A 27,297-nucleotide genomic window follows, 5' to 3' on the forward strand; every position below is an offset into this window, starting at 1 on the left:
CGAACGCGCTAACCATTGCGCCACGGAAGCCCAAAAATTAAATGGTCGTCAGTTATTGTGGAGAAACTTAGGCTTTTTTCGATACATTTGAGATCCAAAAACACCGCTCCCGGATGGGCTCGAACCACCAACCTTTCAGTTAACAGCCGAACGCGCTAACCATTGCGCCACGGAAGCCCAAAAATTAAATGGTCGTCAGTTATTTTTAAAAAAACTCTGAATTTTACGTTACATCTAAGACCTCACAACACCGCTCCCGGATGGGCTCGAACCACCAGCCTTTCGGTTAACAGCCGAACGCGCTAACCATTGAGCTACGGAAGCTCAGAAATTAAATGGTTGTCACGTATTGTGGAAAAGTTTTGACATTTTACGCTACATCTGAGACCCCACAACACCTCTTCCGGGTGGGCTCGAACCACCAGCCTTTCGGTTAACAGTCGAACGCGCTAACCATTGCGCCACGGAAGCCCAAAAATTAAATGGTCGTCAGGTATTGTGGAGAAACTTAGGCTTTTTTCGATACATTTGAGATCCCACAACACCGCTCCCGGATGGGCTCGAACCACCAACCTTTCAGTTAACAGCCGAACGCGCTAACCATTGCGCCACGGAAGCCCAAAATTTAAATGGTTGTCAGGTATTGTGGAAAAACTTTGGCTTTTTACGTTACATTTGAGATACCACAACACCATTCCCGGGTGGGCTCGAACCACAAACCTATTGGTTAACAGCCGAACGCGCTAACCATTGAGCCACGGAAGCTCAAAAATTTGATAGTTGTCACGTATTGTGGAAAGGTTTTGACATTTTACGTCACATCTGAGACCTCACAACACCGCTCACGGATGGGCTCGAACCACCAGCCTTTAGGTTAACAGCCGAACGCGCTAACCATTGCGCCACGGAAGCCCAAAAATTATAAGGTTGTCACGTTATGTGGAAAAACTTGGGCTTTTTACGTTACATTTGAGACTTCACAACACCGCTCCTGGGTGGCCTCGAACCACCAAACTTTTGGTTAACATCCGAAGGAGCTAACCATGGAGCCAAGAAAGCTCAGAAATGAAATGGTCGTCAGGTATTGTGGAAAAACTTTGACTTTTTACGTCACATCTGAGAACTCACAACACCGCTTCCGGGTGGGCTCGAACCACCAGCCTCTCGGTTAACAGCCGAACGCGCTAACCATTGAGCCACGGAAGCTCAGAAATTAAATGATTGTCACGTATTGTGGAAATCTTTGACTTTTTACGCTACATCTGAGACCCCACAACACCACTTCCGGGAGGGCTCGAACCACCAGCCTCTCGGTTAACAGCCGAACGCGCTAACCATTGCGCCACGGAAGCCCAAAAATTAAATGATTGTCACGTATTGTGGAAAAGTTTTGACTTTTTACGCTACATCTGAGACCCCACAACACCACTTCCGGGTGGTTTCGAACCACCAGCCTCTCGGTTAACAGCCGAAGGCGCTAACCATTGCGCCACGGAAGCCCAAAAATTAAACGGTCGTCAGGTATTGTGGAAAAACTTTGGCTTTTTACGTTACATTTGAGACTTCACATCACCGCTCCCGGGTGGGCTCGAACCACCAACCTTTTGAATAACAGCTGAACGCGCTAACCATTGCGCCACGGAAGCCCAAAAATTAAATTTTCGTCAGTTATTTTTAAAAAACTCTGAATTTTACGTTACATCTCAGACCTCACAAAACCACTTCCGGGTGGGCTCGAACCACCAGCCTCTCGGTTAACAGCCGAACGCGCTAACCATGCGCCACGGAAGCTCAAAAATTTAATGTTCGTCAGTTATTGTGGAAAAACTCTGAATTTTACGTTACATCAAAGACCTCAAAACACCGCTCCCGGATGGGCTCGAACCACCAACCTTTCGGTTAACAGCCGACGGCGCTACCCATTGCGCAACGGAAGCCCAAAGATTAAATGTTCGTCAGGTATTGTGGAAAAACTCTGAATTTTACGTTACATCTAAGACCTCACAACACCGCTCCCGGATGGGCTCGAACCACCAACCTTCCGGTTAACAGCCCACGGCGCTAACCATTGCGCAACGGCAGCCCAAAGATTAAATGTTCATCAGGTATTGTGGAAAAACTTTGGATTTTTACGTTACATTTGAGATCTCACAACACCGCTCCCGGGTGGGCTCGATCCACCAACCGTTCGGTTAACAGCCGAACGCGCTAACCATTGCGCCACGGAAGGCCAAAAATTAAATGGTTGTCAGGTATTGTGGAAAAACTTTGGGTTTTTACGTTACATTTGAGATACCACAACACCATTCCCGGGTGGGCTCGAACCACAAACCTATTGGTTAAAAGCCGAACGCGCTAACCATTGAGCCACGGAAGCTCAAAAATTTGATAGTTGTCACGTATTGTGGAAAGGTTTTGACATTTTACGTCACATCTGAGACCTCACAACACCGCTCACGGATGGGCTCGAACCACCAGCCTTTAGGTTAACAGCCGAACGCGCTAACCATTGCGCCACGGAAGCCCAAAAATTATAAGGTTGTCACGTTATGTGGAAAAACTTGGGCTTTTTACGTTACATTTGAGACTTCACAACACCGCTCCTGGGTGGCCTCGAACCACCAAACTTTTGGTTAACATCCGAACGAGCTAACCATGGAGCCAAGAAAGCTCAGAAATGAAATGGTCGTCAGGTATTGTGGAAAAACTTTGACTTTTTACGTCACATCTGAGACCTTGCAACACCGCTCCCGGATGGGCTCGAACCACAAACCTTTTGAATAACAGCTGAACGCGCTAACCATTGCGCCACGGAAGCTCAAAAATTTAATGTTCGTCAGTTATTGTGGAAAAACTCTGAATTTTACGTTACATCTAAGACCTCACAACACCGCTCCCGGATGGGCTCGAACCACCAACCTTCCGATTAACAGCCCACGGCGCTAACCATTGCGCAACGGCAGCCCAAAGATTAAATGTTCGTCAGGTATTGTGGAAAAACTTTGGATTTTTACGTTACATTTGAGATCTCACAACACCGCTCCCGTGTGGGCTCCAACCACTAACCTTTTGGTTAACAGCCGAACGCGCTAACCATTGCACCAGGGAAGCCCAAAATTAAACGGTCGTCAGGTTTTGTGGAAAAACTTTGGCTTTTTACGTTACATTTTAGACTTCACAACACCGCTCCCGGGTGGACTCGAACCACCAACCTTTTGGTTATCATCCGAACGCGCTAACAATGGAGCCAAGGAAGCTCAGAAATGAAATGGTCGTCTGGTATTGTGGAGAATCTTTGGCTTTTTACGATACATTTGAGATCCCACAACACCGCTCCCGGGTGGGCTCGAACACCCAACCTATTGGTTAACAGCCGAACGCGCTAACCATTGAGCTACGGAAGCTCAGAAATTAAATGGTTGTCACGTATTGTGGAAAAGTTTTGACATTTTACGCTACATCTGACACCCCACAACACCTCTCCCGGGTGGGCTCGAACCACCAGCCTTTCGGTTAACAAACGAACGCGCTAACCATTGCGCCACGGAAGCCCAAAAATTAAATGGTCGTCAGGTATTGTGGAGAAACTTAGGCTTTTTTCGATACATTTGAGATCCCACAACACCGCTCCCGGATGGGCTCGAACCACCAACCTTTCAGTTAACAGCCGAACGCGCTAACCATTGCGCCACGGAAGCCCAAAATTTAAATTTTCGTCAGGTATTGTGGAAAAACTTTGGATTTTTACGTTACATGTGAGATTTCACAACACCGCTCCCGAGTGGGCTCGAACCACCAACCTTTCGGTTAACAGCCGAACGCGCTAACCATTGCGCCACGGAAGCCCAAAATTTAAATTTTCGTCAGGTATTGTGGAAAAACTTTGGATTTTTACGTCACATCTGAGACTGAGACCTCACAACACCGCTCACGGATGGGCTCGAACCACCAACCTTTCGGTTATCAGCCGAACGCGCTAACCATTGCGCCACGGAAGCCAAAAAATTAAATGGTCGTCAGGTATTGTTGAAAAACTTTGACTTTTTACGTCACATCTGAGAGCTCACAACACCGCTCACGGATGGGCTCGAACCACCAACCTTTCGGTTAACAGCCGAACGCGCTAACCTTTGCGCCACGGAAGCCCAAAAATTAAATGGTCGTCAGGTATTGTGGAAAAACTTTGGCTTTTTACGTTACATTTGAGATCTTACAACACCGCTCCCGGGTGGGCTCGAACCACCAACCTTTCGGTTAACAGCCGAACGCGCTAACCATTGAGCTACGGAAGCTCAGAAATTAAATGGTTGTCACGTATTGTGGAAAAGTTTTGACATTTTACGCTACATCTGAGACCCCACAACACCTCTTCCGGGTGGGCTCGAACCACCAGCCTTTCGGTTAACAGTCGAACGCGCTAACCATTGCGCCACGGAAGCCCAAAAATTAAATGGTCGTCAGGTATTGTGGAGAAATTTAGGCTTTTTTCGATACATTTGAGATCCAACAACACCGCTCCCGGATGGGCTCGAACCACCAACCTTTCAGTTAACAGCCGAACGCGCTAACCATTCCGCCACGGAAGCCCAAAAATTAAATGGTCGTCAGGAATTGTGGAAAAACTTTGGCATTTTGCATTACATTTGAGATCCCACAACACCGCTCCCGGATGGGCTCGAATCACCAACCTATTGGTTAACAGCCGAACGCGCTAACCATTGCGCCACGGAAGCCCAAAAATTAAATGGTCGTCAGGTATTGTGGAAAAACTTTGGCTTTTTACGTTACATTTGAGACTTCACAGCACCGCTCCCGGGTGGGCTCGAACCACCAACCTTTTGGTTAACAGCCGAAAGCGCTAACCATTGCACCACGGAAGCCCAAAAATTAAACGGTCGTCAGGTATTGTGGGAAAACTTTGGCTTTTTACGTCACATCTGAGACTTCACAACACCACTCGCGGATGGGCTCGAACCACAAACCTTTTGAATAACAGCCGAACGCGCTAACCATTGCGCTACGGAAGCCCAAAAATTAAATGTTCGTCAGTTATTTTTAAAAAACTCTGAATTTTACGTTACATCTAAGACCTCACAACACCGCTCCCGGATGGGCTCGAACCACCAACCTTTCGGTTAACAGCCGACGGCGCTAACCATTGCGCCACGGAAGCCCAAAAATTTTATGTTCGTCAGGTATTGTGGAAAAACTTTGACTTTCTACGTCACATCTGAGACCTCACAACACCGCTCACGGATGGGCTCGAACCACCAACCTTTCGGTTAACAGCCAAACGCGCTAACCATTGCGCCACGGAAGCCCAAAAATTAAATGGTCGTCAGGAATTGTGGAAAAACTTTGGCATTTTGCATTACATTTGAGATCCCACAACACCGCTCCCGGATGGGCTCGAATCACCAACCTATTGGTTAACAGCCGAACGCGCTAACCATTGCGCCACGGAAGCCCAAAAATTAAATGGTCGTCAGGTATTGTGGAAAAACTTTGGCTTTTTACGTTACATTTGAGACTTCACAGCACCGCTCCCGGGTGGGCTCGAACCACCAACCTTTTGGTTAACAGCCGAAAGCGCTAACCATTGCACCACGGAAGCCCAAAAATTAAACGGTCGTCAGGTATTGTGGGAAAACTTTGGCTTTTTACGTCACATCTGAGACTTCACAACACCACTCGCGGATGGGCTCGAACCACAAACCTTTTGAATAACAGCCGAACGCGCTAACCATTGCGCTACGGAAGCCCAAAAATTAAATGTTCGTCAGTTATTTTTAAAAAACTCTGAATTTTACGTTACATCTAAGACCTCACAACACCGCTCCCGGATGGGCTCGAACCACCAACCTTTCGGTTAACAGCCGACGGCGCTAACCATTGCGCCACGGAAGCCCAAAAATTTTATGTTCGTCAGGTATTGTGGAAAAACTTTGACTTTCTACGTCACATCTGAGACCTCACAACACCGCTCACGGATGGGCTCGAACCACCAACCTTTCGGTTAACAGCCAAACGCGCTAACCATTGCGCCACGGAAGCCCAAAAATTAAATGGTCGTCAGGTATTGTGGAAAAACTTTGGCTTTTTACGTTACATTTGAGATCTTACAACACCGCTCCCGGGTGGGCTCGAACCACCAACCCTTCGGTTAACAGCCGAAGGAGCTAACCATTGCGCCACGGAAGCTCAAAAATTAAACGGTCGTCAGGTATTGTGGAAAAAATTTGGCTTTTTACGTTACAATTGAGATCCCACAACACCGCTCCCGGGTGGGCTCGAACCACACACCTATTGGTTAACAGCCGAACGCGCTAACCATTGTGCCACGGAAGCTCAGAAATTAAATGTTTGTCACGTATTTTGGAAAAGTTTTGACATTTTACGCTACATCTGAGACCACACAACACCTCTCCCAGGTGAGCTCGAACCAACAAGCCTTTCGGCTAACAGTCGAAAGCGCTAACCATTGCGCCAAGGAAGCCCAAAGATTAAATTTTCGTCAGGTATTGTGGAAAAACTCTGAATTTTACGTTACATCTAAGACCTCACAACACCGCTCCCGGATGGGCTCGAACCACCAACCTTCCGATTAACAGCCCACGGCGCTAACCATTGCGCAACGGCAGCCCAAAGATTAAATGTTCGTCAGGTATTGTGGAAAAACTTTGGATTTTTACGTTACATTTGAGATCTCACAACACCGCTCCCGGGTGGGCTCCAACCACTAACCTTTTGGTTAACAGCCGAACGCGCTAACCATTGCACCACGGAAGCCCAAAATTAAACGGTCGTCAGGTATTGTGGAAAAACTTTGGCTTTTTACGTTACATTTTAGACTTCACAACACCGCTCCCGGGTGGACTCGAACCACCAACCTTTTGGTTAACATCCGAACGCGCTAACAATGGAGCCAAGGAAGCTCAGAAATGAAATGGTCGTCTGGTATTGTGGAGAATCTTTGGCTTTTTACGATACATTTGAGATCCCACAACACCGCTCCCGGGTGGGCTCGAACACCCAACCTATTGGTTAACAGCCGAACGCGCTAACCATTGAGCTACGGAAGCTCAGAAATTAAATGGTTGTCACGTATTGTGGAAAAGTTTTGACATTTTACGCTACATCTGACACCCCACAACACCTCTCCCGGGTGGGCTCGAACCACCAGCCTTTCGGTTAACAGTCGAACGCGCTAACCATTGCGCCGCGGAAGCCCAAAAATTAAATGGTCGTCAGGTATTGTGGAGAAACTTAGGCTTTTTTCGATACATTTGAGATCCCACAACACCGCTCCCGGATGGGCTCGAACCACCAACCTTTCAGTTAACAGCCGAACGCGCTAACCATTGCGCCACGGAAGCCCAAAATTTAAATGTTCGTCAGGTATTGTGGAAAAACTTTGGATTTTTACGTTACATGTGAGATCTCACAACACCGCTCCCGAGTGGGCTCGAACCACCAACCTTTCGGTTAACAGCCGAACGCGCTAACCATTGCGCCACGGAAGCCCAAAATTTAAATATTCGTCAGGTATTGTGGAAAAACTTTGGATTTTTACGTCACATCTGAGACCTCACAACACCGCTCACGGATGGGCTCGAACCACCAACCTTTCGGTTATCAGCCGAACGCGCTAACCATTGCGCCACGGAAGCCAAAAAATTAAATGGTCGTCAGGTATTGTTGAAAAACTTTGACTTTTTACGTCACATCTGAGAGCTCACAACACCGCTCACGGATGGGCTCGAACCACCAACCTTTCGGTTAACAGCCGAACGCGCTAACCTTTGCGCCACGGAAGCCCAAAAATTAAATGGTCGTCAGGTATTGTGGAAAAACTTTGGCTTTTTACGTTACATTTGAGATCCCACAACACCGCTCCCGGGTGGGCTCGAACCACCAACCTTTCGGTTAACAGCCGAACGCGCTAACCATTGAGCTACGGAAGCTCAGAAATTAAATGGTTGTCTCGTATTGTGGAAAAGTTTTGACATTTTACGCTACATCTGAGACCCCACAACACCTCTTCCGGGTGGGCTCGAACCACCAGCCTTTCGGTTAACAGTCGAACGCGCTAACCATTGCGCCACGGAAGCCCAAAAATTAAATGGTCGTCAGGTATTGTGGAGAAACTTAGGCTTTTTTCGATACATTTGAGATCCCACAACACCGCTCCCGGATGGGCTCGAACCACCAACCTTTCAGTTAACAGCCTAACGCGCTAACCATTGCGCCACGGAAGCCCAAAATTTAAATGTTCGTCAGGTATTGTGGAAAAACTTTGGATTTTTACGTTACATGTGAGATCTCACAACACCTCTCCCGAGTGGGCTCGAACCACCAACCTTTCGGTTAACAGCCGAACGCGCTAACCATTGCGCCACGGAAGCCCAAAATTTAAATTTTCGTCAGGTATTGTGGAAAAACTTTGGATTTTTACGTCACATCTGAGACCTCACAACACCGCTCACGGATGGGCTCGAACCACCAACCTTTCGGTTATCAGCCGAACGCGCTAACCATTGCGCCACGGAAGCCAAAAAATTAAATGGTCGTCAGGTATTGTTGAAAAACTTTGACTTTTTACGTCACATCTGAGAGCTCACAACACCGCTCACGGATGGGCTCGAACCACCAACCTTTCGGTTAACAGCCGAACGCGCTAACCTTTGCGCCACGGAAGCCCAAAATTTAAATGGTCGTCAGGTATTGTGGAAAAACTTTGGCTTTTTACGTTACATTTGAGATCTTACAACACCGCTCCCGGGTGGGCTCGAACCACCAACCTTTCGGTTAACAGCCGAACGCGCTAACCATTGAGCTACGGAAGCTCAGAAATTAAATGGTTGTCACGTATTGTGGAAAAGTTTTGACATTTTACGCTACATCTGAGACCCCACAACACCTCTTCCGGGTGGGCTCGAACCACCAGCCTTTCGGTTAACAGTCGAACGCGCTAACCATTGCGCCACGGAAGCCCAAAAATTAAATGGTCGTCAGTTATTGTGGAGAAACTTAGGCTTTTTTCGATACATTTGAGATCCAAAAACACCGCTCCCGGATGGGCTCGAACCACCAACCTTTCAGTTAACAGCCGAACGCGCTAACCATTCCGCCACGGAAGCCCAAAAATTAAATGGTCGTCAGTTATTTTTAAAAAAACTCTGAATTTTACGTTACATCTAAGACCTCACAACACCGCTCCCGGATGGGCTCGAACCACCAGCCTTTCGGTTAACAGCCGAACGCGCTAACCATTGAGCTACGGAAGCTCAGAAATTAAATGGTTGTCACGTATTGTGGAAAAGTTTTGACATTTTACGCTACATCTGAGACCCCACAACACCTCTTCCGGGTGGGCTCGAACCACCAGCCTTTCGGTTAACAGTCGAACGCGCTAACCATTGCGCCACGGAAGCCCAAAAATTAAATGGTCGTCAGTTATTGTGGAGAAACTTAGGCTTTTTTCGATACATTTGAGATCCAAAAACACCGCTCCCGGATGGGCTCGAACCACCAACCTTTCAGTTAACAGCCGAACGCGCTAACCATTGCGCCACGGAAGCCCAAAAATTAAATGGTCGTCAGTTATTTTTAAAAAAACTCTGAATTTTACGTTACATCTAAGACCTCACAACACCGCTCCCGGATGGGCTCGAACCACCAGCCTTTCGGTTAACAGCCGAACGCGCTAACCATTGAGCTACGGAAGCTCAGAAATTAAATGGTTGTCACGTATTGTGGAAAAGTTTTGACATTTTACGCTACATCTGAGACCCCACAACACCTCTTCCGGGTGGGCTCGAACCACCAGCCTTTCGGTTAACAGTCGAACGCGCTAACCATTGCGCCACGGAAGCCCAAAAATTAAATGGTCGTCAGGTATTGTGGAGAAACTTAGGCTTTTTTCGATACATTTGAGATCCAACAACACCGCTCCCGGATGGGCTCGAACCACCAACCTTCCAGTTAACAGCCGAACGCGCTAACCATTGCGCCACGGAAGCCCAAAAATTAAATGGTCGTCAGGAATTGTGGAAAAACTTAGGCATTTTGCATTACATTTGAGATCCCACAACACCGCTCCCGGATGGGCTCGAATCACCAACCTATTGGTTAACAGCCGAACGCGCTAACCATTGCGCCACGGAAGCCCAAAAATTAAATGGTCGTCAGGTATTGTGGAAAAACTTTGGCTTTTTACGTTACATTTGAGACTTCACAACACCGCTCCCGGGTGGGCTCGAACCACCAACCTTTTGGTTAACAGCCGAACGCGCTAACCATTGCACCACGGAAGCCCAAAAATTAAACGGTCGTCAGGTATTGTGGGAAAACTTTGGCTTTTTACGTCACATCTGAGACTTCACAACACCACTCGCGGATGGGCTCGCACCACAAACCTTTTGAATAACAGCCGAACGCGCTAACCATTGCGCTACGGAAGCCCAAAAATTAAATGTTCGTCAGTTATTTTTAAAAAACTCTGAATTTTACGTTACATCTAAGACCTCACAACACCGCTCCCGGATGGGCTCGAACCACCAACCTTTCGGATAACAGCCGACGGCGCTAACCATTGCGCCACGGAAGCCCAAAAATTTTATGTTCGTCAGGTATTGTGGAAAAACTTTGACTTTTTTAGTCACATCTGAGACCTCACAACACCGCTCACGGATGGGCTCGAACCACCAACCTTTCGGTTAACAGCCGAACGCGCTAACCATTGAGCTACGGAAGCTCAGAAATTAAATGGTTGTCACGTATTGTGGAAAAGTTTTGACATTTTACGCTACATCTGAGACCCCACAACACCTCTTCCGGGTGGGCTCGAACCACCAGCCTTTCGGTTAACAGTCGAACGCGCTAACCATTGCGCCACGGAAGCTCAAAAATTAAACGGTCGTCAGGTATTGTGGAAAATATTTGGCTTTTTACGTTACAATTGAGATCCCACAACACCGCTCCCGGGTGGGCTCGAACCACAAACCTTTCAGTTAACAGCCGAACGCGCTAACCATTGCGCCACGGAAGCCCAAAAATAAAATGGTCGTCAGGAATTGTGGAAAAACTTTGGCATTTTGCATTACATTTGAGATCCCACAACACCGCTCCCGGATGGGCTCGAATCACCAACCTATTGGTTAACAGCCGAACGCGCTAACCATTGCGCCACGGAAGCCCAAAAATTAAATGGTCGTCAGGTATTGTGGAAAAACTTTGGCTTTTTACGTTACATTTGAGACTTCACAACACCGCTCCCGGGTGGGCTCGAACCACCAACCTTTTGGTTAACAGCCGAACGCGCTAACCATTGCACCACGGAAGCCCAAAAATTAAACGGTCGTCAGGTATTGTGGGAAAACTTTGGCTTTTTACGTCACATCTGAGACTTCACAACACCACTCGCGGATGGGCTCGAACCACAAACCTTTTGAATAACAGCCGAACGCGCTAACCATTGCGCTACGGAAGCCCAAAAATTAAATGTTCGTCAGTTATTTTTAAAAAACTCTGAATTTTACGTTACATCTAAGACCTCACAACACCGCTCCCGGATGGGCTCGAACCACCAACCTTTCGGTTAACAGCCGACGGCGCTAACCATTGCGCCACGGAAGCCCAAAAATTTTATGTTCGTCAGGTATTGTGGAAAAACTTTGACTTTTTACGTCACATCTGAGACCTCACAACACCGCTCACGGATGGGCTCGAACCACCAACCTTTCGGTTAACAGCCAAACGCGCTAACCATTGCGCCACGGAAGCCCAAAAATTAAATGGTCGTCAGGTATTGTGGAAAAACTTTGGCTTTTTACGTTACATTTGAGATCTTACAACACCGCTCCCGGGTGGGCTCGAACCACCAACCCTTCGGTCAACAGCCGAAGGCGCTAACCATTGCGCCACGGAAGCTCAAAAATTAAACGGTCGTCAGGTATTGTGGAAAAAAATTGGCTTTTTACGTTACAATTAAGATCCCACAACACCGCTCCCGGGTGGGCTCGAACCAAGGGGGGCCCATAGGAGCTTTTCGCGCGCCGAGTTTTCGATTTTCCAGACAACCAGCGCGTTGGTTTACAAAGCTAGCACGGAGAGGCTTATAAAATATCTTACGTATGTCTGTCAGCCATCCAGTCTTTTCAGAAACTACGTTATAGTGTAAATGTTGGCCAAAGTTTTTCCACAATACCTGACGACCATTGAACTTTTGGGCTTCCGTGGCGCCATGGTTAGCGCGTTCGGCTGTTAACCAATAGGTTGGTGGTTCGAGCCCACCCGGGAGCGGTGTTGTGGGATCTCAAATGTTATGCAAAATGCCAAAGTTTTTCCACAATACCTGACGACCATTTAATTTTTGGGCTTCCGTGTAGCAATGGTTAGCGCCGTCGGCTGTTAACCGAAAGGTTGGTGGTTCGAACCCATCCGGGAGCGGTGTTGTGAGGTCTTAGATGTAACGTAAAATTCAGAGCTTTTTAAAAATAACTGACGAACATTTAATTTTTGGGCTTCCGTGGCGCAATGGTTAGCGCGTTCTTCTGTTGTTCAAAAGGTTTGTGGTTCGAGCCCATCCGGGAGCGGTGTTGTGAAGTCTCAGATGTGACGTAAAAAGCCAAAGTTTTCCCACAATACCTGACGACCGTTTAATTTTTGGGCTTCCGTGGTGCAATGGTTAGCGCGTTCGGCTGTTAACCAAAAGGTTGGTGGTTCGAGCCCACCCGGGAGCGGTGTTGTGAAGTCTCAAATGTAACGTAAAAAGCCAAAGTTTTTCCACAATACCTGACGTACATTGAATCTTTGGGCTTCCGTTGCGCAATGGTTAACGCCGTCGGCTGTTAACCGAAAGGTTGGTGGTTCGAGCCCACCCGGGAGCGGTGTTGTGAGGTCTTAGATGTAACGTAAAATTCAGAGTTTTTCCACAATACCTGACGAACATTTAATCTTTGGGCTTCCGTGTAGCAATGGTTAGCGCGTTCGGCTGTTAGCCGAAAGGCTTGGTGGTTCGAGCCCACCCGGGAGAGGTGTTGTGCGGTCTCAGATGTAGCGTAAAATGTCCAAACTTTTCCACAATACGTGACAACCATTTAATTTCTGAGCTTCCGTGGCGCAATGGTTAGCGCGTTCGGCTGTTAAACGAAAGGTTGGTGGTTCGAGCCCATCCGTGAGCGGTATTGTGAGCTCTCAGATGTGACGTAAAAAGCCAAAGTTTTTCCACTATACCAGACGACCATTTCATTTCTGAGCTTCCTTGGCTCCATGGTTTGCGCGTTCGGATGTTAACGGAAAGGTTCGTGGTTCGAGCCCACCCGGGAGCGGTGTTATGAAGTCTCAAATTAAACTTCATCATTTTAAAACAATAACATAAAGAAAATATGTTTGCTTTTTTCATATCGATTGGAATTTAAAAGAGGAAAAAAAGTGAAAAAGCCAACGGCACGCAGTGTTACTAAGTGGTCTCCCTCCCAAGTACTGACTGCGCTCGACGCTGCTTAACTTCGGTGATCGGACGAGAACCGGTGTTTTCAGCGTGATATGGCCGTTGCCGAGAGTGCTAGTTAATAATTCGAATATAAATTAAGTGAGACAAATTTACCTTCATCTTTTTAAAACAATAACAAAAAGAAAATATGTTTGCTTTTTTGAAATCTATTGGAATTTAAAAGAGGAAAAAAAAGTGAAGAAGCCAACGGCACGCAGTGTTCCTAAGTGGTCTCCCTCCCAAGTACTCTCCCTCCCAAGTACTGACTGCGCTCGACGCTGCTTAACTTCGGTGATTAGACGAGAACCGGTGTTTTCAGCGTGATATGGCCCTTGCCGAGAGTGCTATTTAATAATTTGAATTTAATTAACCTTCATCTTTATAAAACAATAACAAAAAGAAGATATGTTTGCTTTTTCATATCTGGTGGAATTTAAAAGAGGAAACAAATGTGAAAAAGCCAACGGCACGCAGAGTTTCCAAGTACTGACTGCGCTCGACGCTGCTTAACTTCGGTGATCGGACGAGAACCGGTGTTTTCAGCGTGATATGGCCGTTGCCGAGAGTGCTAGTTAATAATTCGAATTTAAATTAAGTGCGACAAATTAACCTTCATCTTTTTAAAACAATAACAAATAGAAAATATGTTTGCTTTTTTCATATCTATTGGAATTTAAAAGAGGAAAAAAAGTGAAAAAGCCAACGGCACGCAGTGTTCCTAAGTGGTCTCCCTCCCAAGTACTGACTGCGCTCGACGCTGCTTAACTTCGGTGATCGGTCGAGAACCGGTGTAATCAGCGTGACATGGCCGTTGCCGAGAGTGCTAGTTAATAATTTGAATTTAATTAACCTTCATCTTATAAAACAATAACAAAAAGAAGTTATGTTTGCTTTTTTCATATCTGGTGGATTTTAAAAGAGGAAACAAAAAGGAAAAACCGAACGGCACGCAGTGTTCCCAAGTACTCGCTGCGCTCGACGCTGCTTAACTTCCGTGATCGGACGAGAACCGGTGTTTTCAGCGTGATATGGCCGTTGCCGAGAGTGCTAGTTAATAATTCGAATTTAAATTAAGTGCGACAAATAAACCTTCATCTTTTTAAAACAATAACAAATAGAAAATATGTTTGCTTTTTTCATATCTATTGGAATTTAAAAGAGGAAAAAAAGTGAAAAAGCCAACGTCACGCAGTGTTCCTAAGTGGTCTCCCTCCCAAGTACTGACTGCTCTCGACGCTGCTTAACTTCGGTGATCGGACGAGAACCGGTGTATTCAGCGTGACATGGCCGTTGCCGAGAGTCCTAGTTAATAATTTGAATTTAATTATCCTTCCTCTTATAAAACAATAACAAAAAGAAGGTATGTTTGCTTTTATCATATCTGGTGGATTTTAAAAGAGGAAACAAAAAGGAAAAAGCGATCGGCACGCAGTGTTCCCAAGTACTCGCTGCGCTCGACGCTGCTTAACTTCCGTGATCGGACGAGAACCGGTGTTTTCAGCGTGATATGGCCGTTGCCGAGAGTGCTAGTTAATAATTCGAATTTAAATTAAGTGAGACAAATTAACCTTCATCATTTTAAAACAATAACAAAAAGAAAATTATACAAAAACGTCTTTGTTTGGACCAAGACCGAAAAAACCAACGATATGAGTGAGGTTTATCAATTGACTGAAGTTCAGATATTGAAATTTTTCTTTAAGTATTTATAGTAGTTTAATCCTTAATCACTAATTAATTCAATCAACTGATTTTACTTTTAATCGATCTATTCCCTCTAAATTTATTCAAAAAATTGCATATCTCCGCTTTTTCAAGAACAATTCCATTTTCCGAAAACATTTTATCATGAAATTAATTATTTTGAAGGGAGTACGTTTAGAGGGATCAATAATTAATATTTGAAATATTCTACTGAATTTCTAAGAAGAGCACCCATACACTGCAAGCACGGATGACTGCAAAATTTTATATCATAACTCGTTTAGGGTGAAGTGATTTATGTATTAATTCCGCTGAAAAGAATATAAAATTACATTGTACAGTACTGAGAAATTTTTCTTTTTATGGAATCTTTACACTAACTTTTGGTTATTTTTATGCTTATAAAATATTTTTCCCGTCCATGAAAGGAGAGCTACCTACTAAAAGGTACCACATGGGACAAAAGTTGTTCCTTTTCCTTTGATAAACGATATTATTTTATTAGGCCGAGCAAAATAAATTACTCTTAATCATATTTTATCGAATATCAGTCTTCTCAACAAATTGAAACCGTTGAAAAAACATTTTTTGGTGCAAACTTGAAAATTTCTCAAGCCACTAACATTTAAACCAATGTCCGTCAAGGTCCTTACAAGTTAAGGAACATCGATAAGAAATCCCTTCAAAATAATTAATTTCATGATAAAATGTTTTCGGAAAATGGAATTGTTCTTGAAAAAGCGGAGATATGCAATTTTTTGAATAAATTTAGAGGGAATAGATCGATTAAAAGTAAAATCAGTTGATTGAATTAATTAGTGATTAAGGATTAAACTACTAAAAATACTTAAAGAAAAATTTCAATATCTGAACTTCAGTCAATTGATAAACCTCACTCATATCGTTGGTTTTTTCGGTCTTGGTCCAAACAAAGACGTTTTTGTATAATATCTGTCACTTCAGTCTTAAGGCAGTAGTCAACTCGTAACAGGCTGAAAATGTCATTTCCCGTCCCTATTATCTAAGGAACCGAAAATGCTATTAGCGGTTTTGAATAAAATATAAATCGAAATCATCTTTAGATTGTCATACATTAATTATAATGATCGCACGAGATATTAGTGAGTATTAAATAAAATTAATAGCCTTTTCAAAATCGTAAAGTAAATTTCGTAGAACTGTTTACTTTTTAAATAAGTGCATTGATTATGGCTAAAAGTGCGCCTCCTTTTAGGGTAGAAAGAAGCTAAAATACCTTTTTTTTTAGAAAATTTGTGGCAATAAACAAGATAATTAGCAACAACTTGATAATTCCAAAAACAGGTGAACATTTAGCCGCTCATAACAACCTAGCCTAACATAAGCTTAACCCTGTATCTAAACCTAACATGATGTACTACATCATAAATCAAATGGGTCTTAGGTTGCCTATTTATACCCTTGATGATATACATATTCTTGATTTTTATAATAATTTTCCCTAAAATGTTAAACTTACTGTTTTGGAGACTTGGGAGACCACAAAAATCCGAAATTGCGTTCTAACATATGAATGCTCACTGAGAATAGCCAAAATAAAATTAATATATATTTAAAAAATAATGAAACCCTGTATACCTCATATGGAAGTGTCGAATTAACTGCGCTTACGTAAACACCACTGTCTTAACTGCGAAGCGAAAACACTTTTGTCATCTTTCCAGTAGTATTTTAAAGTGTAAATCCTAGGGTTAGGAACTTAGGATATGTTTCTAGCATGAAACGAAGCAGACTAAATCAAATTCCAAAACAGAGCTGGAAATCAGCTTTTTTTATAATCTTAAAGGACGAAAGACGCTATAAAGAGTATATTACAAAGACTTTCCAAAATTCAACTTAAGCCTTGGCCAAAACGAACGTCGAAAAATTACTTCAAACGATATTAAAACCTCTATTAACTGTAATTATTTACCTGAATTACTTTTTTAGACGAAAATTGGACCTGATAAAAACAATTTTGCTTTTCAAGGGCGTTATAGTTCATTAGAAAATCCAAATAACGGTGTTAGAGCTCGGATGAAATATCAAAAAAAAAAATTAGCGTTGCCTTACTGTCGTCTGCTATCATAGCCCACTCGATCACGCGCATCACGACGCAAGCTGCTCGCGCTTGAGCAGCGCAGCGTCCGAGAGCGCGGATCGAGTGGGCTATGCTGCTATGAAATAAACTTTCCTACTGTCGTCTGCTATGAAATAGGGAACTCGAGGCATAATTAATTAGTTAAATTACAAAAATTAGACTTCAATTATTTAAAATCTAAGCAGGTAAGTTTCTCATTTAGTAAATTCTTGTTAATTTGAAAGTATTCCGAAAACTAACTTCGCTGTAGTTTTTCCGTATCGCCTATGACAATTTCCCCAAAAAACCTGGTAAAATGTAATGCTTTTTCTATGGGACGCTAACCCTAAAAAGGTGATTTTTTCGTTTAGCATTACAAACGGGTATCAAGTCATATCTACAAGGGCCTACCGGCCCTGTAGAATATGTTTCCTTTTTTGAAATCCATTGGAATTTAAAAGAGGAAAAAAAGAGAAAAAGCCAACGGCACGCACTGTTCCTAAGTGGTCTCCCTCCCAAGTACTGACTTCGCTCGACGCTGCTTAACTTCGGTGATCGGACGAGAACCGGTGTTCTCAGCGTGATATGGCCGTTGCCGAGAGTGCTAGTTAATAATTCGAATTTAAATTAAGTGAGACAAATTAACCTTCATCTTTTTAAAACAATAACAAAAAGAAAATATGTTTCCTTTTTTGAAATCCATTGGAATTTAAAAGAGGAAAAAAAGAGAAAAAGCCAACGGCACGTACTGTTCCTAAGTGGTCTCCCTCCCAAGTACTGACTTCGCTCGACGCTGCTTAACTTCGGTGATCGGACGAGAACCGGTGTTCTCAGCGTGATATGGCCGTTGCCGAGAGTGCTAGTTAATAATTCGAATTTAAATTAAGTGAGACAAATTAACCTTCATCTTTTTAAAACAATAACAAAAAGAAAATATGTTTGCTCTTTTCATATCTATTGGAATTTAAAAGAGGAAAAAAAGTGAAAAAGCCAACGGCACACAGCGTTCCTAACTGGTCTCCCTCCCAAGTACTGACTTCGCTCGACGCTGCTTAACTTCGGTGATCGGACGAGAACCGGTGTTTTCAGCGGGATATGGCCGTTGCCGAGTGTGCTAGTTAATAATTCGAATTTAAATTAAGTGAGACAAATTAACCTTCATCTTTTTAAAACAATAACAAATAGAAAATATGTTTGCTTTTTTCATATCTATTGGAATTTAAAAGAGGAAAAAAAGTGAAAAAGCCAACGGAACACAGTGTTCCTAACTGGTCTCCCTCCCAAGTACTGACTGCGCTCGACGCTTCTTAACTTCGGTGATCGGACAAGAACCGGTGTTTTCAGCGGGATATGGCCGTTGCCGAGAGTGCTAGTTAATAATTCGAATTTAAATTAAGTGCGACAAATTAACCTTTATCTTTTTAAAACAATAACAAATAGAAAATATGTTTGCTTTTTTCATATCTATTGGAATTTAAAAAAGGAAAAAAAGTGAAAAAGCCAACGGCACGCAGTGTTCCTAAGTGGTCTCCCTCCCAAGTACTGACTGCTCTCGACGCTGCTTAACCTCGGTGATCGGACGAGAACCGGTGTATTCAGCGTGACATGGCCGTTGCCGAGAGTCCTAGTTAATAATTTGAATTTAATTATCCTTCCTCTTATAAAACAATAACAAAAAGAAGGTATGTTTGCTTTTATCATGTCTGGTGGATTTTAAAAGAGGAAACAAAAAGGAAAAAGCGATCGGCACGCAGTGTTCCCAAGTACTCGCTGCGCTCGACGCTGCTTAACTTCCGTGATCGGACGAGAACCGGTGTTTTCAGCGCGATATGGCCGTTGCCGAGAGTGCTACTTAATAATTCGAATTTAATTAACCTTCATATTTATAAAACAATAACAAAAAGAACATATGTTTGGATTTTTCATATCTGGTGGAATTTAAAAGAGGAAACAAAAAGGAAAAGCCAAAGACACGCAGTGTTCCCAAGTACTGACTGCGCTCGACGCTACTTAACTTCGGTGATCGGACGAGAACCGGTGTTTTCAGCCTGATATGGCCGTTGCCGAGAATGCTAGTTTATAAATCGAATTTAAATTGAGTGAGACAAATTAACCTTCATATTTATAAAACAATAACAAAAAGAAAATATGTTTGCTCTTTTCATATCTATTGGAATTTAAAAGAGGAAAAAAAAGTGAAAAAGCCAACGGCACGCAGTGTTCCTGAGTGGTCTCCCTCCCAAGTACTGACTGCGCTCGACGCTGCTTAACTTCGGTGATCGGACGAGATCCGGTGTTCTCAGCGTGTTATCGCCGTGGCCGAGAGTGGTAGTTAATAATTCGAATTTAAATTAAGTGAGACAAATTAACCTTCATCTTTTTAAAACAATAACAAAAAGAAAATATGTTTCCTTTTTTCATATCTATTGGATTTAAAAGACAAAAAAAAAGTGAAAAAGCTAACGGCACGCAGTGTTCCTAAGTGGTCTCCCTCCCAAGTACTGACTGCGCTCGACGCTGCTTAACTTCGGTGATCGGACGAGAACCGGTGTTTTCAGCGTGATATGGCCGTTGCCGAGAGTGCTAGTTAATAATTTGAATTTAATTAACCTTCATCTTATAAAACAATAACAAAAAGAAGGTATGTTTGCTTTTTTCATATCTGGTGGAATTTAAAAGAGGAAACAGAAAGGAAAAAGCCAACGGCACGCAGTGTTCCCAAGTACTCGCTGCGCTCGACGCTGCTTAACTTCCGTGATCGGACGAGAACCGGTGTTTTCAGCGTGATATGGCCGTTGCCGAGAGTGCTAGTTAATAATTCGAATTTAAATTAAGTGAGACAAATTAACCTTCATCTTTTTAAAACAATAACAAAAAGAAAATATGTTTCCTTTTTTGAAATCCATTGGAATTTAAAAGAGGAAAAAAAGAGAAAAAGCCAACGGCACGCACTGTTCCTAAGTGGTCTCCCTCCCAAGTACTGACTTCGCTCGACGCTGCTTAACTTCGGTGATCGGACGAGAACCGGTGTTCTCAGCGTGATATGGCCGTTGCCGAGAGTGCTAGTTAATAATTCGAATTTAAATTAAGTGAGACAAATTAACCTTCATCTTTTTAAAACAATAACAAAAAGAAAATATGTTTCCTTTTTTGAAATCCATTGGAATTTAAAAGAGGAAAAAAAGAGAAAAAGAAAACGGCACGCACTGTTCCTAAGTGGTCTCCCTCCCAAGTACTGACTTCGCTCGACGCTGCTTAACTTCGGTGATCGGACGAGATCCGGTGTTCTCAGCGTGTTATCGCCGTGGCCGAGAGTGGTAGTTAATAATTCGAATTTAACTTAAGTGAGACAAATTAACCTTCATCTTTTTAAAACAATAACAAAAAGAAAATATGTTTCCTTTTTTCATATCTATTGGATTTAAAAGACAAAAAAAAAGTGAAAAAGCTAACGGCACGCAGTGTTCCTCAGTGGTCTCCCTCCCAAGTACTGACTGCGCTCGACGCTGCTTAACTTCGGTGATCGGACGAGAACCGGTGTTTTCAGCGTGATATGGCCGTTGCCGAGAGTGCTAGTTAATAATTTGAATTTAATTAACCTTCATCTTATAAAACAATAACAAAAAGAAGGTATGTTTGCTTTTTTCATATCTGGTGGAATTTAAAAGAGGAAACAGAAAGGAAAAAGCCAACGAACCACCAACCTTTCGGTTAACAGCCGAACGCGCTAACCATTGCGCCACGGAAGCTCAAAAATTAAACGGTCGTCAGGTATTGTGGAAAAAATTTGGCTTTTTACGTTACAATTGAGATCCCACAACACCGCTTCCGGGTGGGCTCGAACCACAAACCTATTGGTTAACAGCCGAACGCGCTAACCATTGAGCCACGGAAGCTCAGAAATTAAATGGTTGTCACGTATTTTGGAAAAGTTTTGACATTTTACGCTACATCTGAGACCACACAAAACCTCTCCCAGGTGGGCTCTAACCAACAAGCCTTTCGGCTAACAGCCGAACGCGCTAACCATTGCGCCACGGAAGCCCAAAGATTAAATTTTCGTCAGTAATTGTGGAAAAACTTTGGATTTTTACGTTACATGTGAGATCTCACAACACCGCTCACGGATGGGCTCGAACCACCAACCTTTCGGTTAACAGCCGAACGCGCTAACCATTGCGCCACGGAAGCGCAAAAATTTAATGGTCGTCACGTATTGTGGAAAAACTTTGACTCTTTACGCCACATCTGAGACCTCACAACACCGCTCACGAATGGGCTCGAACCACCAACCTTTCGGTTAACAGCCGAACGCGCTAACCATTGCGCCACGGAAGCCCAAAAATTAAATGGTCGTCAGGTATTGTGGAAAAACTTTGGCTTTTTACGCTACATTTGAGATCTTACAACACCGCTCCCGGGTGGGCTCGAACCACCAACCCTTCGGTTATCAGCCGAACGCGCTAACCATTGCGCCACGGAAGCTTAAAAATTAAACGGTCGTCAGGTATTGTGGAAAAAATTTGGCTTTTTACGTTACATTTGAGATCCCACAACACCGCTCCCGAGTGGGCTCGAACCACAAACCTATTGGTTAACAGCCGAACGCGCTAACCATTGAGCCACGGAAGCTCAGAAATTAAATGGTTGTCACGAATTGTGGAAAAGTTTTGACATTTTACGCTACATCCGAGACCGCACAACACCTCTCCCAGGTGGGCTCGAACCAACAAGCCTTTCGGCTAACAGCCGAACGCGCTAACCATTGCGCCACGGAAGCCCAAAAATTAAAAGGTCGTCAGGTATTGTGGAAAAACTTTGACTTTTTACGTCACACTTGAGACCTCACAACACCGCTCCCGGATGGGCTCGAACCACAAACCTTTTGGTTAACATCCGAACGCGCTAACCATGGAGCCAAGGAAGCTCAGAAATGAAATGGTCGTCAGGTATTGTGGAAAAATTTCGACTTTTTACGTCACATCTGAGACCATGCAACACCGCTCCCGCATGGGCTCGAACCACCAACCTTTCAGTTAACAGCCGAATGCGCTAACCATTGAGCCACGGAAGCTCAGAAATTAAATGGTTGTCACGTATTGTGGAAAAGTTTTGACATTTTACTCTACATCTGAGACCGCACAACACCTCTCCCGGGTGGGCTCGAACCACCAAGCCTTTCGGCTAACAGCCGAACGCGCTAACCATTGCGCCTCGGAAGCCCAAAAATTTAATGTTCGTCAGGTATTGTGGAAAAACTTTGGCTTTCTACGTTACATTTGAGATCTTACAACACCGCTCCCGGGTGGGCTCGAACCACCAACCTTTCGGTTAACAGCCGAACGCGCTAACCATTGCGCCACGGAAGCTCAAAAATTAAACGGTCGTCAGGTATTGTGGAAAAACTTTGGCTTTCTACGTTACATTTGAGATCCCACAACACCGCTCCCGGGTGGGCTCGAACCACAAACCTATTGGTTAACAGCCGAACGCGCTAACCATTGCGCCACGGAAGCTCGAAAATTAAACGGTCGTCAGGTATTGTGGAAAAACTTTGGCTTTCTACGTTACATTTGAGATCCCACAGCACCGTTCCCGGGTGGGCTCTAACCACAAACCTATTAGATAACAGCCGAACGCGCTAACCATTGAGCCACGGAAGCTCAGAAATTTAATGGTTGTCACGTATTGTGGAAAGGTTTTGACATTTTACGCTACATCTGAGACCGCACAACACCTCTCCCGGGTGGGCTTGAACCACCAAGCCTTTCGGCTAACAGCCGAACGCGCTAACCATTGCACCACGCAAGCCCAAAAATTTAATGTTCGTCAGGTATTGTGGAAAAAATTTGACTTTTTACGTCACATCTGAGACCTCACAACACCGCTCACGGATGGGCTCGAACCACCAACCTTTCGGTTAACAGCCGAAGGCGCTAACCATTGCGCCACGGAAGCTCAAAAATTAAACGGTCGTCAGGTATTGTGGAAAAACTTTGGCTTTATACGTGACATTTGAGATCCCACAACACCGCTCCCGGGTGGGCTCGAACCACAAACAGCCGAATTGGTTAACAGCCGAACGCGCTAACCATTGAGCCACGGAAGCTCAGAAATTAAATGGTTGTCACGTATTTTGGAAAAGTTTTGACATTTTACGCTACATCTGAGACCGCACAACACCTCTCCCAGGTGGGCTCGAACCAACAAGTCTTTCGGCTAACAGCCGAACGCGCTAACCATTGCGCCACGTAAGCCCAAAAATTAAATGGTCGTCACGTATTGTGGAAAAACTTTGACTTTTTACGTTACATCTGAGACCTCACAACACCGCTCCCGCATGGGCTCGAACCACCAACCTTTCAGTTAACAGCCGACGGCGCTAACCATTGCGCAACGGAAGCCCAAAGATTAAATGTTCGTCAGGTATTGTGGAAAAACTCTGAATTTTACGTTACATCTAAGACCTCACAACACCGCTCCCGGATGGGCTCGAACCACAAACCTTTTGAATAACAGCTGAACGCGCTAACCATTGCGCCACGGAAGCCCAAAAATTAAATTTTCGTTAGTTATTTTTAAAAAACTCTGAATTTTACGTTACATCTCAGACCTCACAAAACCACTTCCGGGTGGGCTCGAACCACCAGCCTCTCGGTTAACAGCCGAACGCGCTAACCATTGCGCCACGGAAGCTCAAAAATTTAATGTTCGTCAGTTATTGTGGAAAAACTCTGAATTTTACGTTACATCTAAGACCTCAAAACACCGCTCCCGGATGGGCTCGAACCACCAACCTTTCGGTTGACAGCCGACGGCGCTAACCATTGCGCAACGGAAGCCCAAAGATTAAATGTTCGTCAGGTATTGTGGAAAAACTCTGAATTTTACGTTACATCTAAGACCTCACAACACCGCTCCCGGATGGGCTCGAACCACAAACCTTTTGAATAACAGCTGAACGCGCTAACCATTGCGCCACGGAAGCCCAAAAATTAAATTTTCGTTAGTTATTTTTAAAAAACTCTGAATTTTACGTTACATCTAAGACCTCACAACACCGCTCCCGGATGGGCTCGAACCACCAACCTTCCGGTTAACAGCCCACGGCGCTAACCATTGCGCAACGGCAGCCCAAAGATTAAATGTTCGTCAGGTATTGTGGAAAAACTTTGGATTTTTACGTTACATTTGAGATCTCACAACACCGCTCCCGGGTGGGCTCCAACCACTAACCTTTTGGTTAACAGCCGAACGCGCTAACCATTGCACCACGGAAGCCCAAAATTAAACGGTCGTCAGGTATTGTGGAAAAACTTTGGCTTTTTACGTTACATTTTAGACTTCACAACACCGCTCCCGGGTGGACTCGAACCACCAACCTTTTGGTTAACATCCGAACGCGCTAACAATGGAGCCAAGGAAGCTCAGAAATGAAATGGTCGTCAGGTATTGTGGAAAAACTTTGACTTTTTACGTCACATCGGAGACCTCACAACACCGCCCCCGGGTGGGCTCGAACACCCAACCTATTGGTTAACAGCCGAACGCGCTAACCATTGGGCTACGGAAGCTCAGAAATTAAATGGTTGTCACGTATTGTGGAAAAGTTTTGACATTTTACGCTACATCTGAGACCCCACAACACCTCTCCCGGGTGGGCTCGAACCACCAGCCTTTCGGTTAACAGTCGAACGCGCTAACCATTGCGCCACGGAAGCCCAAAAATTAAATGGTCGTCAGGTATTGTGGAGAAACTTAGGCTTTTTTCGATACATTTGAGATCCCACAACACCGCTCCCGGTGGGGTTCGAACCACCAACCTATTGGTTAACAGCCGAACGCGCTAACCATTGCGCCACGGAAGCCCAAAAATTAAATGGTCGTCAGGTATTGTGGAAAAACCTTGGCATTTTACGTTACATTTGAGACTTCACAACACCGCTCCCGGGTGGGCTCGAACCACCAACCTTTTGGTTAACAGCCGAACGCGCTAACCATTGCACCACGGAAGCCAAAAAATTAAACGGTCGTCAGGTATTGTGGGAAAACTTTGGCTTTTTACGTCACATCTGAGACTTCACAACACCGCTCCCGGATGGGCTCGAACCACAAACCTTTTGAATAAAAGCCGGACGCGCTAACCATTGCGCTACGGAAGCCCAAAAACTAAATGTTCGTCAGTTATTTTTAAAAAACTCTGAATTTTACGTTACATCTAAGACCTCACAACACCGCTCCCGGATGGGCTCGAACCACCAACCTTTCGGTTAACAGCCGACGGCGCTAACCATTGCGCCACGGAAGCCCAAAAATTAAATGGTCGTCAGGTTTTGTGGAAAAGTTTTGACATTTTACGCTACATCTGAGACCGCACAACACCTCTCCCGGGTGGGCTCGAACCACCAAGCCTTTCGGCTAACAGCCGAACGCGCTAACCATTGCTACACGGAAGCCCAAAGATTAAATGTTCGTCAGGTATTGTGGAAAAACTTTGGATTTTTACGTTACATGTGAGATCTCACAACACCTCTCCCGGGTGGGCTCGAACCACCAACCTTTCGGTTAACAGCTGAACGCGCTAACCATTGCGCCACGGAAGCCCAAAATTTAAATGTTCGTCAGGTATTGTGGAAAAACTTTGACTTTTTACGTCATATCTGAGACCTCACAACACCGCTCACGGATGGGCTCGAACCACCAACCTTTCGGTTAACAGCCGAACGCGCTAACCATTGCGCCACGGAAGCCCAAGAATTAAATGGTCGTCAGGTATTGTGGAGAAACTTTGGCTTTTTACGATACATTTGAGATCCCACAACACCGCTCCCGGATGGGCTCGAACCACCAACCTTTCGGTTGACAGCCGACGGCGCTAACCATTGCGCAACGGAAGCCCAAAGATTAAATGTTCGTCAGGTATTGTGGAAAAACTCTGAATTTTACGTTACATCTAAGACCTCACAACACCGCTCCCGGATGGGCTCGAACCACAAACCTTTTGAATAACAGCTGAACGCGCTAACCATTGCGCCACGGAAGCCCAAAAATTAAATTTTCGTTAGTTATTTTTAAAAAACTCTGAATTTTACGTTACATCTAAGACCTCACAACACCGCTCCCGGATGGGCTCGAACCACCAACCTTCCGGTTAACAGCCCACGGCGCTAACCATTGCGCAACGGCAGCCCAAAGATTAAATGTTCGTCAGGTATTGTGGAAAAACTTTGGATTTTTACGTTACATTTGAGATCTCACAACACCGCTCCCGGGTGGACTCGAACCACCAACCTTTTGGTTAACATCCGAACGCGCTAACCATTGCACCACGGAAGCCCAAAATTAAACGGTCGTCAGGTATTGTGGAAAAACTTTGGCTTTTTACGTTACATTTTAGACTTCACAACACCGCTCCCGGGTGGACTCGAACCACCAACCTTTTGGTTAACATCCGAACGCGCTAACAATGGAGCCAAGGAAGCTCAGAAATGAAATGGTCGTCAGGTATTGTGGAAAAACTTTGACTTTTTACGTCACATCGGAGACCTCACAACACCGCCCCCGGGTGGGCTCGAACACCCAACCTATTGGTTAACAGCCGAACGCGCTAACCATTGAGCTACGGAAGCTCAGAAATTAAATGGTTGTCACGTATTGTGGAAAAGTTTTGACATTTTACGCTACATCTGAGACCCCACAACACCTCTCCCGGGTGGGCTCGAACCACCAGCCTTTCGGTTAACAGTCGAACGCGCTAACCATTGCGACACGGAAGCCCAAAAATTAAATGGTCGTCAGGTATTGTGGAGAAACTTAGGCTTTTTTCGATACATTTGAGATCCCACAACACCGCTCCCGGATGGGCTCGAACCACCAACCTTTCGGTTGACAGCCGACGGCGCTAACCATTGCGCAACGGAAACCCAAAGATTAATTGTTCGTCAGGTATTGTGTGAAAAACTCTGAATTTTACGTTACATCTAAGACCTCACAACACCGC

The 27,297-nt window shown here is 44.6% G+C and overlaps 12 non-coding genes and 11 pseudogenes across 12 annotated transcripts; all 23 read right to left on the bottom strand.

Annotated features, from left to right (window-relative positions):
- Window positions 1–3,925: 3,925 nt before the first annotated feature.
- TRNAI-GAU (transfer RNA isoleucine (anticodon GAU)) lies at window positions 3,926–3,998 on the bottom strand. The gene has a single exon. It is a non-coding gene; the product is annotated as a tRNA-Ile (tRNA).
- Window positions 3,999–7,597: 3,599 nt separating this feature from the next.
- Window positions 7,598–7,670, bottom strand: TRNAI-GAU (transfer RNA isoleucine (anticodon GAU)). Its single transcript has one exon. It is a non-coding gene; the product is annotated as a tRNA-Ile (tRNA).
- An 809-nt stretch (window positions 7,671–8,479) lies between these two features.
- On the bottom strand, window positions 8,480–8,552 carry TRNAI-GAU (transfer RNA isoleucine (anticodon GAU)). The gene has a single exon. It is a non-coding gene; the product is annotated as a tRNA-Ile (tRNA).
- Window positions 8,553–13,441: 4,889 nt separating this feature from the next.
- On the bottom strand, window positions 13,442–13,560 carry LOC149700922 (5S ribosomal RNA). Its single transcript, XR_016382322.1, has one exon. It is a non-coding gene; the product is annotated as a 5S ribosomal RNA (ribosomal RNA).
- Window positions 13,561–13,697: 137 nt separating this feature from the next.
- Window positions 13,698–13,832, bottom strand: LOC149700923 (5S ribosomal RNA; annotated as a pseudogene).
- Window positions 13,833–13,953: 121 nt separating this feature from the next.
- Window positions 13,954–14,056, bottom strand: LOC149700924 (5S ribosomal RNA; annotated as a pseudogene).
- Window positions 14,057–14,192: 136 nt separating this feature from the next.
- On the bottom strand, window positions 14,193–14,311 carry LOC149700925 (5S ribosomal RNA; annotated as a pseudogene).
- Window positions 14,312–14,671: 360 nt separating this feature from the next.
- On the bottom strand, window positions 14,672–14,790 carry LOC149700926 (5S ribosomal RNA; annotated as a pseudogene).
- A 2,985-nt stretch (window positions 14,791–17,775) lies between these two features.
- LOC149700927 (5S ribosomal RNA) lies at window positions 17,776–17,894 on the bottom strand. The gene has a single exon (XR_016382350.1). It is a non-coding gene; the product is annotated as a 5S ribosomal RNA (ribosomal RNA).
- A 136-nt stretch (window positions 17,895–18,030) lies between these two features.
- Window positions 18,031–18,149, bottom strand: LOC149700928 (5S ribosomal RNA). Its single transcript, XR_016382220.1, has one exon. It is a non-coding gene; the product is annotated as a 5S ribosomal RNA (ribosomal RNA).
- Window positions 18,150–18,285: 136 nt separating this feature from the next.
- LOC149700929 (5S ribosomal RNA) lies at window positions 18,286–18,404 on the bottom strand (annotated as a pseudogene).
- Window positions 18,405–18,540: 136 nt separating this feature from the next.
- LOC149700930 (5S ribosomal RNA) lies at window positions 18,541–18,659 on the bottom strand (annotated as a pseudogene).
- A 136-nt stretch (window positions 18,660–18,795) lies between these two features.
- Window positions 18,796–18,914, bottom strand: LOC149700931 (5S ribosomal RNA; annotated as a pseudogene).
- Window positions 18,915–19,499: 585 nt separating this feature from the next.
- On the bottom strand, window positions 19,500–19,618 carry LOC149700932 (5S ribosomal RNA; annotated as a pseudogene).
- Window positions 19,619–19,754: 136 nt separating this feature from the next.
- On the bottom strand, window positions 19,755–19,873 carry LOC149700933 (5S ribosomal RNA). Its single transcript, XR_016382212.1, has one exon. It is a non-coding gene; the product is annotated as a 5S ribosomal RNA (ribosomal RNA).
- Window positions 19,874–19,994: 121 nt separating this feature from the next.
- Window positions 19,995–20,097, bottom strand: LOC149700934 (5S ribosomal RNA; annotated as a pseudogene).
- Window positions 20,098–20,233: 136 nt separating this feature from the next.
- Window positions 20,234–20,352, bottom strand: LOC149700935 (5S ribosomal RNA). The gene has a single exon (XR_016382351.1). It is a non-coding gene; the product is annotated as a 5S ribosomal RNA (ribosomal RNA).
- A 136-nt stretch (window positions 20,353–20,488) lies between these two features.
- LOC149700936 (5S ribosomal RNA) lies at window positions 20,489–20,607 on the bottom strand (annotated as a pseudogene).
- A 136-nt stretch (window positions 20,608–20,743) lies between these two features.
- Window positions 20,744–20,862, bottom strand: LOC149700937 (5S ribosomal RNA; annotated as a pseudogene).
- An 847-nt stretch (window positions 20,863–21,709) lies between these two features.
- On the bottom strand, window positions 21,710–21,782 carry TRNAI-GAU (transfer RNA isoleucine (anticodon GAU)). Its single transcript has one exon. It is a non-coding gene; the product is annotated as a tRNA-Ile (tRNA).
- Window positions 21,783–22,593: 811 nt separating this feature from the next.
- TRNAN-GUU (transfer RNA asparagine (anticodon GUU)) lies at window positions 22,594–22,666 on the bottom strand. Its single transcript has one exon. It is a non-coding gene; the product is annotated as a tRNA-Asn (tRNA).
- Window positions 22,667–24,066: 1,400 nt separating this feature from the next.
- Window positions 24,067–24,139, bottom strand: TRNAD-GUC (transfer RNA aspartic acid (anticodon GUC)). The gene has a single exon. It is a non-coding gene; the product is annotated as a tRNA-Asp (tRNA).
- Window positions 24,140–26,121: 1,982 nt separating this feature from the next.
- On the bottom strand, window positions 26,122–26,194 carry TRNAD-GUC (transfer RNA aspartic acid (anticodon GUC)). The gene has a single exon. It is a non-coding gene; the product is annotated as a tRNA-Asp (tRNA).
- Between the last annotated feature and the right edge of the window lie 1,103 nt (window positions 26,195–27,297).

This window comes from Phalangium opilio, unplaced genomic scaffold, assembly GCF_054372755.1.
Source record: "Phalangium opilio isolate 3A_F unplaced genomic scaffold, DU_Popi_V2 ptg000019l_1, whole genome shotgun sequence".
Taxonomy (NCBI): Eukaryota; Metazoa; Arthropoda; class Arachnida; order Opiliones; family Phalangiidae; genus Phalangium; species Phalangium opilio.